The 18,694-nt window shown below is 39.3% G+C and overlaps 1 protein-coding gene across 3 annotated transcripts in view; it reads left to right on the top strand.

The window, feature by feature from the left end:
* Positions 1–259: 259 nt before the first annotated feature.
* The window catches only part of ZBTB34 (zinc finger and BTB domain containing 34), a 34,499-nt gene continuing 16,064 nt past the window's right edge, over positions 260–18,694 (top strand). Inside the window, exons 1-3 of one of the 3 annotated variants that reach the window (XM_043987128.1) lie at positions 260–356; positions 16,516–16,617; positions 18,532–18,616. The gene's annotated coding sequence lies outside the window, so the exon portion shown is untranslated. Of the gene's footprint in view, positions 357–16,515; positions 16,635–18,531; positions 18,617–18,694 lie in introns of all 3 variants that reach the window. The other 2 variants (XM_043987127.1, XM_043987129.1) reach the window with 2 other exon arrangements.

The raw sequence follows: 18,694 nt of genomic DNA, 5'->3' as shown, positions 1-18,694 counted from the left end.
TAGAACCGCTGCGTCCAGATTTGGGGTTGTATCGGGTCCCCGACTGGTGGTGAAGCTCGACACAATTTCCTCATCTTTATTACGACGAGACAGTGGCCCCAGGGACTTGTCACAGCCCCTAGAACCCTAGGCGGGTGCGCACTCCAGGGCCCTTGGGAGCTCCTCCGCGCCCCGCCCCGCCCCTCCCTCCGGCCGGAAGCGGTGGCGCCCGAGGGGGCGGGGCTCAAGGGAAGCGCTTCCGGGTGGACGAGGGTCTGAGGCGGCGGTGGCGGCGGCGGCGGCGGGAGCGGTTGGGACGGGCCCGGGGCCTGGCGGAGGCGGACGCCGAGGAAGCGATGTGAGAGGCCAGCGCCCAGGTGAGCCCCGCTAGCCCGGATAGACGGAGGCGGCCCCGGACCGTGCCGCTGGCCCGGACGGGCTCTCCTGAGCTGGCGGGGACCCCCGGGGGTTCCGAACTGGCTGGCGGGGGTTCCGGGTCCGCCCCCGTCGAAGTGCGTCCCGGGCTCGGGTCCTCGGCTCAGCTCACCCCGGGGGAGGGAGGGTGAGGAGCCGGACCCGAGCTGCTTCCCCAATTGCTCCACTTCCTCGCCTGCCACAGCCTTCCGCGGGGCGGGGAGGGAGGATGGGGAAGAGCGGGTGCCCCTCTTCTGCCGGGGCCGGAGCCCGAGGTGGGGAGCGGTGGCCGAGAGGGGAGCAGAGATGGAGAGGACCAAGACATTGAGCTGAGAGGGTTAGGGAAGGCTTCTCGGAGGAGGTGGTACTTGGGCTGATCCTTGGAGAAGGGGAAAATGTTGAAAGGTGGAGACGAGGAGAGGGACCTATCCCGTTTGTGCAAATGCGCGGAAGCTGGAGATGAGTCCTGTTCAGGGAGTAGAGAAGAGTCTAGTTTGGCTGGAACTTAAGTGGGAGAAGGGGCGTGGAGTGGGGGAATAAGCCCGGAAAGGCAAGTTGGAGCCACATTGTGGGGATCCTTAAAGGCTGAACTAAGAAGTTGGTGTTTTTATCCCAGAGGCTAGTTTATGTTCTTGAGTAAGGAACCTTCAGGCCAGGCCTCAGCTTTAGGGTGAGAGTGCCATACCTGTGTGAAGGACGGATTTGAGACGATAGGTGGGGAGTGGAGAGAATGTTGGACTCCGGAGATATCGTGGAGCTAGAATCTAAAAATACTGGCAGCTGATTGGCAGTTCGTAGTCCTCACTTGGCTTCTTGAACTAGGGATCTGGGCTAGCGTTGAAGACTGGTCTGTCCGAAGTGCCTAGAGACAGTTATCCAAGCCGGCAGCTGTTTACTTGAAAGGGGAAATCCAGCGCTCCTCTTCTAACCCCTGGGAAATATTTAGCCTTCCTGTGGGAGATTGATCAAAGAATCATCGACCTTTATAGATGAAGAGACTTATGCCCTCATATTACAGATGAGGAAACTGAGGCCCAGAGAAGGGAAGTGACTTACTAGTGTATCAGAGTTGGGGCTCAAACCCAGGTCTTCTAAATGTAAATCCACTGTTTTTCCCACTGTACTATTTATTAACCCTCCCCCCCCCCCCAATCCTGTTTGTTTGAAAGTAGCCTGGGTTGGTTGTTCCTACTGTACCCTGGTCAGGAGCTCTCAAAAGGACAGTTTTTGTGGTTATAATTTTAGGTTCTTCCAAAATCCCTTCTGAAAACCAATGCTGTAATGTATTAGCGACTTCTCTTTTCCCTTCTCCCCCAACTTCCTACCTCCTCAGACTTAGGCACAGATCAGGATGATTTATTGGTTACTAGATTTCTCACCTCTGACACTTGTAGAGATGTTGTTTACTCCTGGTCCAGGTCAGAGATATGTATTATTTCTCAGAGATGAAGATCATCCTGGTCATCTTAAACCTCTTTTCACAGAGGTTTAATTCTTTGTTTTGAAAGGCTGAAAGTCCCATTTCAATTACATATTAATTCCTGCAGACTCAGCCTGTGCTGAAGGTCAGTACGTTACATCTTTTAGTTGAATTGTCCAGGAGGTCATTATATCTTGATACTTTTTACTAAGTAAAAGTGATCGTGTTCTTTCTCTGAGTAAAATATGTCCAAGATTGGGTGTGCCTTGTCACAACTTTATATAATCACTTTTCCTCTGAAAGCAGTCAACCTTTTGGGCATATACAGTACCTAAAGGAATTGTAATGGGTGTTCTGCATGCCGCTTAAGAGAGGTCGACATAGTGCAGCTAAGAAAAATTGTGTAATTTTACTAAAGACAGTTGTACTGTGGACCCTTTGCAGTAATCACAAAAAATTCCCTGAGATCAGAGAATTCCAGATTGCTAGAGTTTGGCATTTTTACTCCCTTTCTGTACTTTGTTCCAGGACAGCTCTGAAACAAACTGTAGAAGCTATTAGAAATTTTGTTCTACACTGGTCTCACAGTTTTTTGTTTGTTGGTTGGTTGGTTTTTTGTTGTTGCTGTTGGTTTTTTTTTTTTGTGGGGAGGGGGCAGTGAGGGTTAAGTGACTTGCCCAGGGTCACACAGCTAGTAAGTGCCAAGTATCTGAGGTCGGATTTGAACTCAGGTTCTCCTGAATCCAGGGCCAGTGCTTTATACACTCTGCTGCCTAGCTGCCCCCAGGTTTTACGTATTAATCCAACCTTCCCCTTCTTCTATGTCAGTCAGTCCTGTCAGGTCTTTTTTGGAAACGGAAATGAATCCTTCCTCTTCCCTTCTTGCCATAAACCTTGGTCCAAATTCAGTCAGTTCACATCTGAATTACTGTAACATCTTCTTAGAAGTTTTTATGTATACAATCTATCTTAATCTGACCTACTTGGTATATACAACCTACTCTTTAATCTGACTTTATAAAATACCAGCCTTTCTATAGTTAATTTTTCAAAGTCTTACTTTGGCCATCAGCAAGCCTTTGTCTCTCTTCAAAGCCTAATACAGTTCTCTGCATACAGTAATGAAAATAATAACCTAGCATTTATATAGTACTTTAAGGTTTGCAAAGAACTTTACAAATATTATCTTATTGGATCCTCCACAACCCTGGGAGGTAGGTGCTATTTATTATCCTCATTTTTACAGATGAGGAAACTGAGTAAGAAAGGTTAAGTGTGGGGCAGCTAGGTGGCACAGTGGGTAGAGCACCAGCCCTGGAGTCAGGAGGATCTGAGTTCAAATCCAGCCTCAGACACTTGACATTTACTAGCTGTGTGACCCTGGGCAAGTCACTTAACCCCAATTGTCTCACCCCCCCCCCCCAAAAAAAGAAAGGTTCAGTGATTTACTCCACAGTCACAGAGCTAGTGTTCTATCTACTGTGCTACTAAGCATCTTTTCTTCAAAAAAAAATTTTTTTTTAAACTATGAACTTGACAAACATCAATACACATGCACATTTCCATATTTAAAGAAAAAATGTCATTAGGCCCTTAAATCATGCTTATTGAATGAGTGAATAAATGAATGAAAGCACTGTGCTACTTTTTGTTCTTGAGATTTCTCATTTGCCAAGTAGGTATAACAATTGCACCTACCTCAGAGAACTGTGAGGATCAAATGAAATAATAAGATACTTAAAACATTTAGCTATTACTAGTAGCTTCATTGTGGTATACAAAGTAACATAATATAGTTCCTGTCTTCTAGAAATTTACAGTCTAATTGAAAGATGAGACATTGATGCAGAAAAATAATATAAAGCAAGATCTATCCCTACTGTGCCTGTTTAAGCGGTATTTCCCAGTCAGTATATCTCTTTATACTATCAAGTAGATTAAAGGAATTGAATTTGGTAGTCAAATGAGTGATATTGTAGTATAGTGAAAAGAATAATGGACTTGGAATCAGAATTAAGTGAGTTCAAATCCTGACTCTTACCACTTTCTAGCTAGTTATTTCCTTAGCTGGGACCTCAGTTTACTGTACTATAAAATGGAAATCATAGGCTTTTGTACTACCTACTTAGAGTGTTGTGATGAAAACACTTTGTAAACCACATGGCACTATAGAAATGTGAATTATTGTCAATATATGTGAAAATACCATATACATGTTAGAGTATCCTTACTGCCTCTTGAGAGTTTGCTTATTTTCCTTCAGCCCTTTTGGAATTCCCTCCCCCCTCCCCCCTCAGAGTTCTTTTAAGCACAAGTATTCTTAAGTACCTTATTTAGTTTATATAAACTATTTCCCATTTCTGATTAAGAGATCACCACCAGTACCATTCAGTTTAAATCTGTTAAATATTTTGCGTGATAATATTTTCTAATTGTTTCATGTGTTCTTGTCTAAACTAGATTGGAAATCTTTTGACAGTTTATTTTTCCCATCACTTTACACGATGATAGACATATAGTTGGAGCTTAAAAAATACCTATTGATTTTGTCGGCAAACATTTTTAAGAGTTTTAACTCCTTTTCTTTTCTTGCCTGTAAAAGAAAAACTGCAACTAGCATTAGATTTTTCTTGCCCGGTATTGCCAGTGTTAATTCTTCCTCATCCAAGATCATGAGGCTATTTCTTCCAGCTTTCACACTTTATGGCACAGTGAATGTTAAAATTAAGTGCTTGAGTTGGCTAAGTAAATCATTGTTATTCATAGTGTAGACTAGGCTTTTGAGGGATGGTCTGTCACTTCAACAAATGCCCACTAAATCCCTCATGTGCAAGGGAGGATACAGACAAAAACAAAATAACTTCTGCCTTCAAGGAAGTCTCTGTTGTAGGAGGACGCAACATGTATACATATAGGTAAATACAAAGGATATAGTAAACAACACCAAATAATTTTGTGAGATAAAGAGTGCTGATGAGTGTCGTAGGTCAGGGAAGAGGGTGCCTGAGCTGTGCTCGGAAGTGGGGGTAAAAAGACTTCAATTCCAGAACATGGGTACAGAATGGGGAACATGGTACAGAAACAGCATGTGGAATGTCGTGGACGTGAACCCCTAGCAATCCATTTTGATGGAAGGAGAGCAGTACTACTGGAAGGGTAGGTAGGAGACATTGTGGAGGGCTTTAAATGCCTGGCTAAGGAGTATCTGTTTTATTCTAGGAGCAATTGAAAATGGCTACAGAGGAATGTTTGTTCATTCGTTTGGATCCATCATCATTTTCAGCTCTGTTTAAAGAAAAAATTCCAAAAAATCAGAGCTGTGTAAAAATGGAAAGTGATCTCTGAGAATGTCCTCATCACTAGGCATCTTGAAGCAGAGATTAGATGACTACAAATCAGGACTGTTTTGTAAAAGACTTTCCAGGTCCCTTTCAACTTTTGAAATTCTCTGATTCATTGAAATGAGAGTGTAGGTCCACTAAATAACTAGAATGGATTTTTTAAAACACATGACTTATTAGGAAAATATTTCCCCTTTTTTCCCTTTTTCCTATATTTCTGGCTAATATTTGATGAGTAGTGCCTACCCAGCTATAGGGTAGATTGATTCTTGGAATACCTGGACCTCTGCTTGGCCATTGAAGTGTCATTTTTCAGCAAGAAATGTTCAGTTTCACAAACCTATTATGTTATTTTATTTAATTTTTCTTGGTTTTCATCTTTGCCAAAGCTATCAGCCTGTTCAGAAACTCCTATTTGTACCCCCTTAATGTTTTGTAGTAATTCATAGGATTTAGATTTGAAAAGGACCCTTAGAGGTCCATCCAGTTCAGTCTCCACATTTTACTGAGGAGGAAACTGAAACTTAGGTAAAGTAAATTGTCCAAGGTCACACAGATACTAGCTAGGATTTAAACCCAGGTCTTCTGACTCTACAGCCAGTGATCTTTACACTACCATGATACTAGAAACCACCTTAGAGATTATCTAGTTTAGAAACTGATTTTGGCTTAATTGGTCATCTTTAATAGAATTCTATGCTGATTTCTAGGGGTACTGTCCCCTAGTTGGTTCATATTCTTAGCCTTTCTGGTCTTTTTGTCATCAGAGGAATGAGTGCCTTGCTATTTTTGTTAAATCTAATGCCTCCTAAAATGCCAGCTGTCATAGGGAAGAGGGAAAAAAACTCTTAACACTTTTATTTTGAGCACTGAGTTGATGATCATTTAAGAAAAGACCTTTTTTTTTTAAGTTTACCTGAAACAGGTATCATTATTTAGTAAGATAGATTTGCAAATTGCAAAATCATTTTTCCTGCCTCACTTTGATGATCATTCATCTTTTCTTTATTATAAACACCAGGGGCTGGGGGTAGGGAGTAGGGAGTAGGGAGTAGGGAGAAGGGAGAAGGGAGAAGGGAGAAGGGAGAGGAAGTGGTGGCAAGCCATTTGAACTGTAACGTTAAAACCCCTTAATTAGGACTTTGTCAAAACAAGTCTTCTCTTTGTCCATGAGATGCAATGAAGCATCCTTAAGATGAAAGCCACCAAATCTAGAAAAATTGATTAAAAATCCTGCATGTGAAATATCCCAGAGCTCTATATTACTGTAATATTCTTTACCTCCCCAAGTCAGTTACAGTTACTGTTCTTTCTTGTAGTCAGGAGTTTTAGAATATGACTTTTAAGTTCCACATTAATTTGAAAAATGTTCCCTCTCTAAATTTCCAGTATTTCTGAACAGACCTGAAAAATGTTAACACCTTAGTAGAAAATATAACAGTTTGGATAAAAATGTTCTTTCAGGCGCACATGAATTAATGCAGTAAGAACTCTAGATTTGTTTTCTTTTAAATTAGGATAAGCTCTTCATGAATATCCATTACAGCATGCCATTTTATTTATTTTTTGCTGCATTTTGGGTTGGGTCGAATCAGATTGTTGTGTGCAGCCCTGGTGGCAAACTGCTCCTTCTTTTTAACTCTATAAAGTGTTAGGTTGCAATTTGTGACCACTCCATTTTAATTTTGAGCTAGACCTGAGCAGAAATACTTTAAAAAGTTATTTTTATATATTTGTTAGCTACATGTATGATGCCTGACCTCTTGGACTCTTCTGTCTGGGGGCTTTTCTTTTTAAAATAAGAATTATGTGTAGGAATGAAGCTTTGGTGTTGTATGTTTGGTTTTATGTACGGAAATCATAATAGCTGACATTTTGAGAGTATTTTAGTGTTTATAAAGTAATGTAAAATTCTTTATCTCATTTGATCTTCACAGTTACCCTTTGATCAAGTTAATACAAATGTTAAGAATATTTTGTACTACTAGGTGTGTATTAGCAAGTGAATGGAAGTCAGCAGGGACATAATATGAATAAGGAAATGAACATGAAGAACATAGAGATTACATATAATGAACACCAAAAATGAGCTGCCAGGTATATTATGCTAAATTTCATTTTGTAAGTTTAATTGAACATTTTTTAATGAGGTACGGTATTTTCATGACACAAATTAGAGCTTTTAAGTGCAGGCAAAATGGGTTAAGCCATTTTGTATGCTTCTTATTGGTGAGAAGATAGCTCTAACTGCAGTATCAGATCCATATAGTAGTGGAAATGGGGTGTATTTAGAAAAGCCAGACTAGGTATCCTTGAGGTACTTATTCTGAGGAGGATGTTGTTGTTGTAATAGCATTTTGTTTGTTTGTTTGTTTTTTAAGTGAGGCAATTGGGGTTAAGTGACTTGCCCAGGGTCACACAGCTAGTAAGTGTTAAGTGTCTGAGGCCAGATTTGAACTCAGGTCCTCCTGACTCCAGGGCCGGTGCTCTATCCACTGCGCCACCTAGCTGCCCCCTGTAATAGCATTTTGTTTGATCTAAGGCCTGGCCTCCACACTTTATCCTACATATTTTCCAGCTTTCTCAGAAGATGCCTTAGAATTTCTGCTTACAAGTACATGTCTTAGAATGGAAGGAAGGATGAGGACTGATGAATTTGCAAGGTCTTGGTGAGAGTATAGGGAGGAGCTGCTCAATTACATGGGGCATATCTAATCCAAGAATAGCAATGATACATGGTATTACATGCAACACTGAATTTGAAGTCATCAGACCTAGGTTCAAAGGTCAGTTTTACTACAGGTTATCTCTGTAATCACTCTTACTCCTTTGCTTCAATTTTTACAATACTTCATGTGTATTTAATAAGTGCTTATTGAATTGAATTTCTAAAAGGAAATGTTCTTTAAGGTTCCTTACCAACTCTAAACCTATGATAGCTGTAATTTTCTAAATTTAAAGTGGCGAATATAAAGGAGAAAGAGGCAGAAAGGAGGATTTTGACAAAAACTTAATTTTGACTAGCCTCCACCAAAATTGTTCTGTGGCATGGTAGTGAGTTTTGAAAGATGAGCCAATAAAGCTTGAGCTCTGGTTGATTCTTCCTAGCTGAAAAGTCTTTGAATATGAGCTAGGTAGCAAAATGCATCTTTCATTGGTGGACCAGCCTAACTAAATGCAAAGAAGCTCATTACCAGACAGTTAACTAATAGTAGATGAATTTTTTCAGCATTAGAAATTCATGAAATTCGACCAAGTCATGTATTGTCCATGAACTGTGAGTGGAAGACTCAGATTGATGAAATTTTAAATCCTTGAAGCTAGAGGTATTCCTGACTAAAGAGAGATTTGGACTCTTTGGCTTTGTGGGGTAAGGGATAGGGCAAGGATTTGGGAATGAGCCAGACTTGTCTTTATATTAAGAATTCAAAAATGCCCTCTTTGGGGCATGCATGGAACTGAGTTTATGGTTGGAAGGTAAATTGAAAAAACAGCCTTATTACTTACTCCCCTTCACACTCTCAAGTAGTAGCCAAACTCACTGCCTTTTTTCCCTCATATGTGATAATATAAATCCCATCTTGCTTTTGCACATACTCCTCACCTTCATACCTGGTTATACTTCATTCTCTCCTTACCTTTAGTTTTTGTTTTGTTTTTTTTAGTGAGGCAGTTGGGGTTAAGTGACTTGCCCAGGGTCACACAGCTAGTAAGTGTTATGTGTCTGAGGCCGGATTTGAACTCAGGTACTCCTGACTCCAGGGCCAGTACTCTATCCACTGCGCCACCTAGCCGCCCCCTTACCTTTAGTTTTTAAACTAACAACAGGCCAAGTGTCACCTTCTTCATAAAGCCTCAACTAATCCACCTAGCTACTAGCATTACCATATATGTATATGTGTATACACACACATACAAATGTCCATATAAATATATATATGTATATATATACATATAAAAATAAATATATGTAATTGTTATTCCCCTGATTGGCTGTAGGTTCCTTGAGGGTAAGACCTTTTTTGAGGGGTGGGGCGTTTTTATTCCCCACATTGTAACTGTTATATTTATTAAGTGTTTAGTTATGGTTCCCAGTTCCTGCCTATAGGATTCCTCTGTATAATCTATAAATAATCTATATGGATCCCTTGCTCAATGTAGCTGAACCAATTGAAACTCTCTGTATTCTGATCTTGCCTTAATCATAAGTTAGAGTCAGGGTAGCATAATGATGAAAGGCTCATAGGTTTTAGTTAGAAAACACAGATTTGAATTCCAGCACTAACACTTATAATAAATAACTCTTTGATCTGAGGCAAGTTTTAAACTCTGCGCCCCACCTGCCTCCTAGGGGTATCATAAGGAAAGTGCTTTGTAATTTTTTTTTTTTTAAGTGAGGCAATTGGGGTTAAGTGACTTGCCCAGGGTCACACAGCTAGTGTTAAGTGTCTGAGGCCAGATTTGAACTCAGGTACTCCTGAATCCAGGGCCGGTGCTTTATCCACTGCGCCACCTAGCCGCCCCTGTAATTTTTAAAATACCACACAAATGAGTTCTTATACAGTATCATAATATTGAAGATCACTTAACCCAAAAGGAGGACTTCACTCCCCTCCCAAAAGGTCATAAGTACAACCTACTCATTCAGGCACATGCATAAGATGTGCAGAAGAATTAATCGAAAAACAAAATGTTTTTAAAAATCAGAAAAATGAATTGAAATTAAAAAAAACCTACCCACAATCCAGTTCTTACATAGGAAATTTTCGGTTCATTAGAATGCTTAGGGAATTCAACTGTTAATCATCATATCTAGTTAAACAAAAGTTGACACATAAAGTACTATCTTTTTTCCATTTAAACCAACATCAAAATTCTTTCTGAAATGCATGTGTATTTTTGTCTTACTATAGAATACATTGAACAGAATTTAATATTTCTTTGGCAATTCTGGATATTTTTTCCTCTTCACTTATTTGAAGGGTTGTCATTTAGAGAGGAATGAGACTTGCTTTGCTTGGACCTACAGGGTGAGCCAAAAGTCATGATGTTTTTTGTTGTTTTTTCAAATTTTTTCTATTTATTTATTTATTTATTCATTCATTCATTCATTCATTCATTCATTCATTCATTCATTTATTTATTTTTGGTGGGGCAGTGGGGATTAAGTGACTTGCCCAGGGTCACACAGCTAGTAAGTGTCAAGTGTCAGAGGTTGGATTTGAACTCAAGTCCTCCTGAGTCCAGGGCCAGTGCTTTACCCACTGTGCCACCTAGGTGCCCCCATTTTAATAACTTTTTAAAAATTATTTTTTCTGTATGTTTGCCATTTATGAAATTTGATTTATAATGCATAATGTAAATTCATTTTCTATATATATTTTATATGATGCTATGGTATTGTAAAATAAAAACAAAAAGTAAAGGAGTTAATAAATATTGAAACCCCTTCATGACTTTTTTTTTTTGGGGGGGGTCAAGGTAATGAGGGTTAAATGACTTGCCCAGAGTCACACGGCTAGTAAGTGTCAAGCGTCTGAGGTGAAATTTGACCTCAGACCCTCCTGTGCTTTATCCACTTTGCCACCTAGTTCTCCGCCCCATGACTTTTGCCCCACTCTATAGAAGAAAAAAAACAGGACTGAGTGGTGGAGTAAAATTTCTTTGATCTGCATTCAGACTCCATAGTTCTTTTTCTGGATGTGGAGAGCATTTTCTATCATAAGTCTTTTGGAATTGCCTTGGATCATTGTATTGCTGAGAAGAGCTAAGTCTATCACAGTTCAGCATCATCCAATGTTGATGTTACTGTGTACAATGCTTTCCTGGCTCTGCTCACTTCACTCAGCATCAGTTCATGTAAGTCTTTCCAGGTTTTTCTGAAATCTGCCTGCTCATCATTTCTTCTAGCATAATAGCATTCCATCACATTCATATAGCACAACTTGTTCAGCCATTCCCCCCTTGATGGGCAACTGTTCAATTTCCAATTCTTTGCCACTACAAAAAGAACAGCTATAAATATTTTTGTACATGTGGATCCTTCTCCCTTTTTTATGATCTCTTTGGGGTACAGACCTAGTAGTGGAATTGCTGGGTCAAAGGATATGCACAATTTTATAGCCTTTTGGGCATAGTTCCAAATTGCTCTCCAATGGTTGAACTGGTTCACAACTCCACCAACAATATATTAGTATTCCATTTTTTCCACATTATAGAGACAGATTGTAGCAATTAAAATTAGTTGTTTAAAAGTAGAATACATTGCCTTGGGATGTAGTGAGCTCCCTGTCACTGAAGATCTTCAGGTAGAGACTAGGTGACCACTTTTTAGGGGTCTTGAGGGAATTCGTGTTCAAGTAGTGACAACTCTACGTTTCCTTCCATTTCTGAAAATCTCTCCTCCATAATAATCATACAACTAAACTTTATTAAGTTCTTACTCTGTGCCAAGCACTGGGTTAAAGCCTGGGGATACAAAGACCAAAAAAAACCAAAAACAAAACCATAAACAAACAAAAAAATGGCCTTTGCCCTCAAGAAGCTTACATTCTAAATGGTGAGAAAGCATATGTCTGTTTATGTGTGTATTTCACAAAATGAATTCAAGAGCATTAGGTGGGGAGGAGGTTCTGAAAAGGCTTTATGTGGAAGGTGAATTGAAGGAAACCAAGGATTCCAAGTGTCTTCCTCTTGGAGGTGAGGAAGGAATGCATTTCAGGAATGGAAGAAGAGGGTAATCAATAGTGTCAGAGGCTGCAGAGAGACCAAGAAGGATGAGGATTGAGAAAAGGCTCTTAGATTTGGAACTCAAGAGGTCATTGCTAACTTTAGAGAGACTGTTTTGGTTGAATGATGATATTAGAAGCCAGATTGCAGAGATTCAAGAAGAGGTATAAAAGGAAGTGGAGGCACCTATTTATAGATGGCCTTCTCAAGAAGTTTAGTCACAAAAGGGAGGATAGATATGGGACTATAGCTAATGAGGATAGATGGATCAAGTGAGTATTTTTTGAGGATAAGGAAAACATGGGCATTTTTATAGGTAGTAGGGATAGCTAGTAGCAGTCAGTAGATGGGGTGAAATTGAAGAGTGGGAGAGTTGGGAGGACACAGGGGGTAATCTCTTGAGAAGAAAAGATGAAATAGGAAAATTTGTGCATGTAGAGGGGTTTGCCTTGGGTAGAATGGTTACCTCTTCATGTGAGACAAGAATGAAGGAAGACAGTGGTAGAAGACACTTGGGCGATGTAAGATGAAGAGGGAGTTCTCGCTGAATGGCATCATTTAAAAAAATTATCATTGAAATATGAGGCAGGGTTCTCAGCTGAGAAGTTGGAGAGAGGGAGAGCCATGGTGGTTTGAGGAGGGATGAAAGAATTTGGAAGCACCACTGCGGTGAATGGGATAGTGAGTTAATTAGGGAAGTATAAAAGGATTGCATTGCCATAGTGAGTTCCCAGCTGAACTATATAACACAAATTTGTAGTGGACCCAGTCAACACAGTTTCCTGATTTTTTCCAGCTTTATTCAGCAGCATATGAGTTTGAAGCAAAGGCAGCAGATGGGAGTTATCCAGGGCAGAGGCTTTGCAAGGCAAGATCAGGGATACAATAAAGGGAGCAATGGTCTTGAGAGAGGCCAGTATAGAGCTGTTAAACTAGTTCACCATGGGGGTCAAAATGGAGAAGGGAGGGAAATAGTAGTAAAGGGGTGATGTGATGGCTTTGGAAAGAATTGAGGGGTCAAGGGATTGGAAGTAGGGACAGGTTGAAGATTAGAAAGAGAGGGGAAGATAAGTGCAATCTGCTAGATAAAGCAGCAGGGGATGGGATCAAGGGTGCAGATGGTGGGTCTAATATGGCTGGATCAAAGAGTATAGGGACAGTAGTAATATGTAAGACTGGAAAAGAAGGAAGAGACCTGGTTACGAAGAGCTTTAAATGTCAAACAATAGAGTTTAAGTTAGATCCTTGAGGTACTGGGAAGTCGCTGGAGTTTGTTGAGCTAGATGTTGACATGATCAGACCTACAGGAAAAATACTTTGACAGCTGTATGGAGTGTGTTTGGAGTAGGGACAGGCTTGAGGCAAGAAACAAAATTGGAGAAGGAAGAAACATTACAAAAGTGCAGAAAGAAGTGATGAGGATTTGGACTACGATTGTGACTGTGTTTATGGAAAAAGGGGGCGAGATTATATGAAAGATGTTGTGAAGGTAAAAATCACAAGATTTTTGCAGTGGATTTGCTATGTAAGGTTAGTGAGAGTTAGTAGATGAGGCAGATACTGAGATTTTGTATCTGAGTCAATGGCGAACTTACCAGTAAAAGGCAAGTTTAGAAAAGGCAGGGTTTAGGGGAAAGTTTTGGACTTGTTGAGTTTGAGGTGCGTAGGGGACACAGTGGTATCTGTGGGCAGCTGGTGACACAGTGGATAGAGTGCCAGGCTTGGAGTTATGAAGACTCCTCTTTCTAAGTTCAAATTTGGCCTCAGACACTAGCTGTGTGACCCTGGGTAAATCACTTAACCCTGTTTGCCTCAGTTTCCTTATCTGTAAAATGAGCTAGAGAAGGAAAGGGCAAACCCCTCCAGTATCTTTGCCAAGAAAACCCCAAATGGGGTCATGGAGAGTCGGACATAGTTTCAAATGGCTGAACAACAAAAAGGACATCTAGTTTGAGATGCCTCCTAGCTATAAATCTCATGACCCTATGAACCCACAACATCAAGTTGTTTGGTATAAAAGTTTGTGACAAATCGTGTCTCTTGGACCTATTAGCTTGATAGTGTGCTTAGCATTTAAAATATTAAGTGCAAGTTCACTACATTGGGACTTTAGAACCTTGTTATTAAAGAGTGTTACTTGTTAGCAGCTTTAAGGGGAAAAAAAGCTTTGTATCTAATTTTCACTCTGAAAGGAAAGTGGTAATGTAAGCAATAGAGAGGAAAATTGTGACTTTCCTTTCTCATTTTTACTGAAAAATGGAATACCTCCACTAGGTGTAAATGGTAGGGTTTGGTTTTTTCACTAAGGGTGCCATTCTCCCAGAAGATAGGGAGAGATGAGTTTTCATTTCATTACCTGCTTCCAGTATCTCTCTATCCCAGGTCCACTGCACAAAACCTCAGGTGCATCTTCCTAACACTCAGCTTTTAGCATGTTGCTTCTTTACTCAGAAACCTTCAGTGACTCTCCATTGTCTCCTGAATTATGGGCAAACTATTGATTCTCTTATTTGATCCAGTATGGTACAATGAAAAAAATACTGGACTTGGAGGCAGGAGACCTGGGTATGATCCCTCATGCTAACATCGTCTTACCTGAATGGGTCTCATTGCTTGTTCAAACCTGTTTCCTTAATTGGAAAATGGAAATAAGAATACTTGTACTACATAGTTCACAGCATTGTCATTAAGAAAGTACTTTGGAATCTTTAAAACACTGTGTAAAGGGGGCAGCTAGGTGGCGCAGTGGATAGAGCACTGGCCCTGGAATCAGGAGTACCTGAGTTCAAATCCGGCCTCAGACACTTGACACTTACTAGCTGTGTGACCTTGGGCAAGTCACTTAACCCTCATTGCCCTACCCAAAAACAAAACAAAACAAAACAAACCACTGTGTAAAACTGAGCTACGATTAATTTTAATAATGGTATTATTGTTAATATCTCTTAGAATAGTATTCCTTAGGATTTCTTAAACTTTTTCCACACATGACCCCTTTTTACCTGAGAAATTATTACTTGACCTTGGGTATATAGGTATATAAAATGGGTACTTTTTACTATTGCCAAATTTTTCTCAACCCCCTCAAATCAGTTACACAGCCCCATATGGGGTCATGACCTGCAGTTTAAGAAGCTTTGGTATAGTGGAAAGAAAGTGAAATTTTGATTCAAAAGACCTAGATTTAAGCCCTTGCTTGCCTCAGCCTCTACAAACAGTATAACATTGGGCAAGGTGCCTCTTTGAAATTTAACTTCCTCATACCTAAAATGGGAATAATCATACTTGTCCTACCTAATTTGAAGCGTTATAGTTTATTGTGTGTCCATGTTTTATTTAGCAGACTATTGTTCCTACTTGTCTATAAATTCCTATGGAGTATTGTACCTGTTATGTGTTCAGTAATTAATTTGAATGAATACATTTTCTCTTTTTGTTCAGCTTTAGTTTCTGGAGATAGGCTAATAGGAAAGATAGTACTACTGTGAAACTGTTTTTAATGGCCCTGAAAAAAACTAGTTCTCAACTGGAATTTGGTTGAAGCATGTTCAACCTGAATGGTTCCACTTAAACATGACATTTTCAGAGATGGATTTTTACAAATTCTCAGAGGTAAAAAGGACCCTACAGATCATCTAGTTTAATCTCTATATGAGAGGGTGTCCCTTGTATAGTGTCCCTGACAAATGATCATATAACTACTTCTTACAGACTTTCATTGATAAGAAACTTACCACCTCCCAAGGGTGCCCTTTCTACTTTTTAAAAACTTTTATCGTTGCAAAGTTTTTCCTACTCTCAAGGTAAAGCCTTCTGTTGCAATTTTCACACATTGTTCATAGTTCATTCACTCACCAAATGTTTGTTGACATTAGGCAAATCATTTAACCTTCCTAAGTCTCATTTTCCTTATCTGTAAAATGAGGCAATTGTACCAGATGATCTCTTAAGATTCTTTTCAGCTTGAGATATATGATCCTATAATCTACAGTCCTGGGTCTGTCTTTTGGGGCCCAATTAGAACAAATTTGATTCTTCTTCATAAGGATTGTCCTTCAAAATACACAAAAATAGTAATCGTGTCATCTAAGTCTTATCTTCTGCAGACTAGCTATTTCCAAGTACTTCACTGATCTTTTTATGACATGATCTCCAGTATTGTTACCATCCTGGATGCATTCCCTTATATATATTCAAGCTTAGGAATTTGCTTCTTAAGATGTATTATCAGAACTGAATGTGGTGCTCCAGATGTGTTTTGACCAGAGAGTATAGCAGGACTATTGCCACCCTTGTTTTGGAAACTGCCTCTGGACTGGAATATAACCTAAGATCATATTAACTTTTTGACTATCATATCCTTCTGTTGACTTAATGTACAAAATGTACAATGTACTTAATGTACAAAATCATGTCAAATAGCATTTCACATGAAGGATGTTAGTTAAATGAAGATGATGTGATGGTTGTGTTGTTTTATTATAAAAATCTAGTGTGATCAATCTGGAATCAAAACAGTGGGAAGGTTGGAAACATCAGAATTTTATTAATGGGTATAAGCTGGGGAGAGCTACCTAAGGAGAACTGAAATTTTAAATGAGTGCTTGTGATTTTTTTTTTCTTGTTGAACAGGCCAAAGGCCAATGATGCTGCTAGTGCCGAAGTGGAGAGAATGGGGAAAAGGATGTGATTTGAGGAAGGCAGAAGAAGGAAAGTGGCAAGGGAGGAGAGAAGGTAAACAGCCATTTGAGGTAAATGAAGGAGAAGAGGGAAACTGAGGGGAGGCAAGAGAAGTCAGTATTATATAAAACAATATAAGGGGCAGCTAGGTGGCACAGTGGATAAAGCACTGGCCTTGGATTCAGGAAGACCTGAGTTCAAATACGGCCTCAGACACTTGACACTTACTAGCTGTGTGACCCTGGGCAAGTCACTTAACCCGCATTGCCCTGGAAAAAAAACCCCAATATACAGTGTACTTGGTGCTATTTTGGAGGAGGGGGGAACAGGCTTTCTTGGGCAGGGAGCTGTGGATCAGCCGGCCACATTAAGCAAAATCCCTGCTATTGATTCTATGACTGATTGTCACCATTTGATGCTATTGATATCAAGATGGGAGCTGCCTTATCCATAACATAGTCACAAGTAAATCCTTTGTCTTTAGGGGCACTGATCAGACCTATTATAGCATTCCCAGCCTTAATGTTAAGGCTGTGGTGACTGCTGTCATGAAGTCTTAACCTGGCTTCACATCTATCCCATATGAATCATCACTTTTCCCCCTCCCTGGCCACAGACCCATGTAATATGCATGAGACACATAAATTAACATCAGTGTACTTGCAAATGAAGGGTAAAATAAAGGTACAGTATGGAGGAGGTAGAAGAAAGCAACAACAGAAGAGATTAAACCTGTATTTTCTGGTAAATGATAATTCATATATATATATAATATATTTCTCTATATATACATATGTATATACACAAATATGGATACATCCATGTATCTATATGGATATGACTGTATGTATATGGCTTTCAAAATAGCTGCTGTGAAAAGCAAAGGAATCAAAATTTAAAGTTGTGTCAAACTAAAAGATCAGTGATAATGATGTCTGTGCATCATTATACATATATTATATATACATATACATCATCTGTGTATATTTTGAAGCATTCAAGTAGAGAAATATATTGATGTAAGAGCAGGGTTATGAACACAGAGCTCCAGATATCATAGATGTCATTTAGTTTTATTAGTATTATGATATCAAGGCTCAGAAAGGACACTTGATCAAATTCTTGCTGATTTAGATTGAAAGAAAGCATTGGAACACCTACATACTCCCAGTATCCCCAAAACAGACCATCTAGACACAGCAGCAAATTTTTAGGAGCAGTACACTTAACTGAACCATTTCCTAATCTCTATCTCAGGGTTGTTGTGAAGAAAACAATTTGTAAACCTTTAAGCACTATCAAAATGCAAGTTACTATTTGCTGATATTATTACTGCTATTACTGAATTTTGAGAAGGATAGCTTTCACAATTTGAAGTTCATCATGGCATTATAAAATTCAAAAAACAACTATTGGACTTGGAGGCAGAAGACCTGCTTTTGCCACTTCCTAGCTGCAATCTTATAAGGTTAAGTCACTTAAATTTTGAGTCTCAGTTTTATTGTCTTCAATTTATGGATGATAATACTTGTCTTAACTCAAAAGAATTTGGTAAGCTATAAAAAGCAATATAAATGTGAATGATAGTAATTATCACTTATTGATAGTCAGTCTCCTCCTTTCCCTCACAAGCAATGGAAATAAAATACAACAAAATAATTTCATTAACTATGATGGCCAACTTTGTCTATCTCCTGAATGGTTTGGTCACAGACAGTGTTGGTTGTTGTAACCATATCCTTTCTTGGTAGGTTTTAGTGATTCAGCACTACTAGTTAAGCAGAATCTAAGAAGATAAGCTTATAGGGTCTAATGATTTGGTTGCTCATAAAATTAAAACTCCAGCGAAGTGAAGAGTATAAATTGCCCTGGATCTTTCAAAAGTTAGACTTGTTGTTTAAAAAAGTACAAGGGTAGGTATAAGTATTTTTTTCTCTAATTTGTGTCATTCTGTCTTTGTATCTGCAGGGAAAGAATGTTGTAGAAGCATAAGTTTACTTGAGGATAGCAGACATTTTTCCAGCTCATCTTCATGAAGCTGAGTTAGCATCAGGTAATGTATCTTTCTTTCTTTCTTTCTTTCTTTCTTTCTTTCTTTCTTTCTTTCTTTCTTTCTTTCTTTCTTTCTTTC

The sequence above is a fragment of the Dromiciops gliroides genome, chromosome 2 (genome assembly GCF_019393635.1).
Source record: "Dromiciops gliroides isolate mDroGli1 chromosome 2, mDroGli1.pri, whole genome shotgun sequence".
Classification (NCBI taxonomy): Eukaryota; Metazoa; Chordata; class Mammalia; order Microbiotheria; family Microbiotheriidae; genus Dromiciops; species Dromiciops gliroides.
This window is presented reverse-complemented; position numbering and strand designations above follow the sequence as displayed.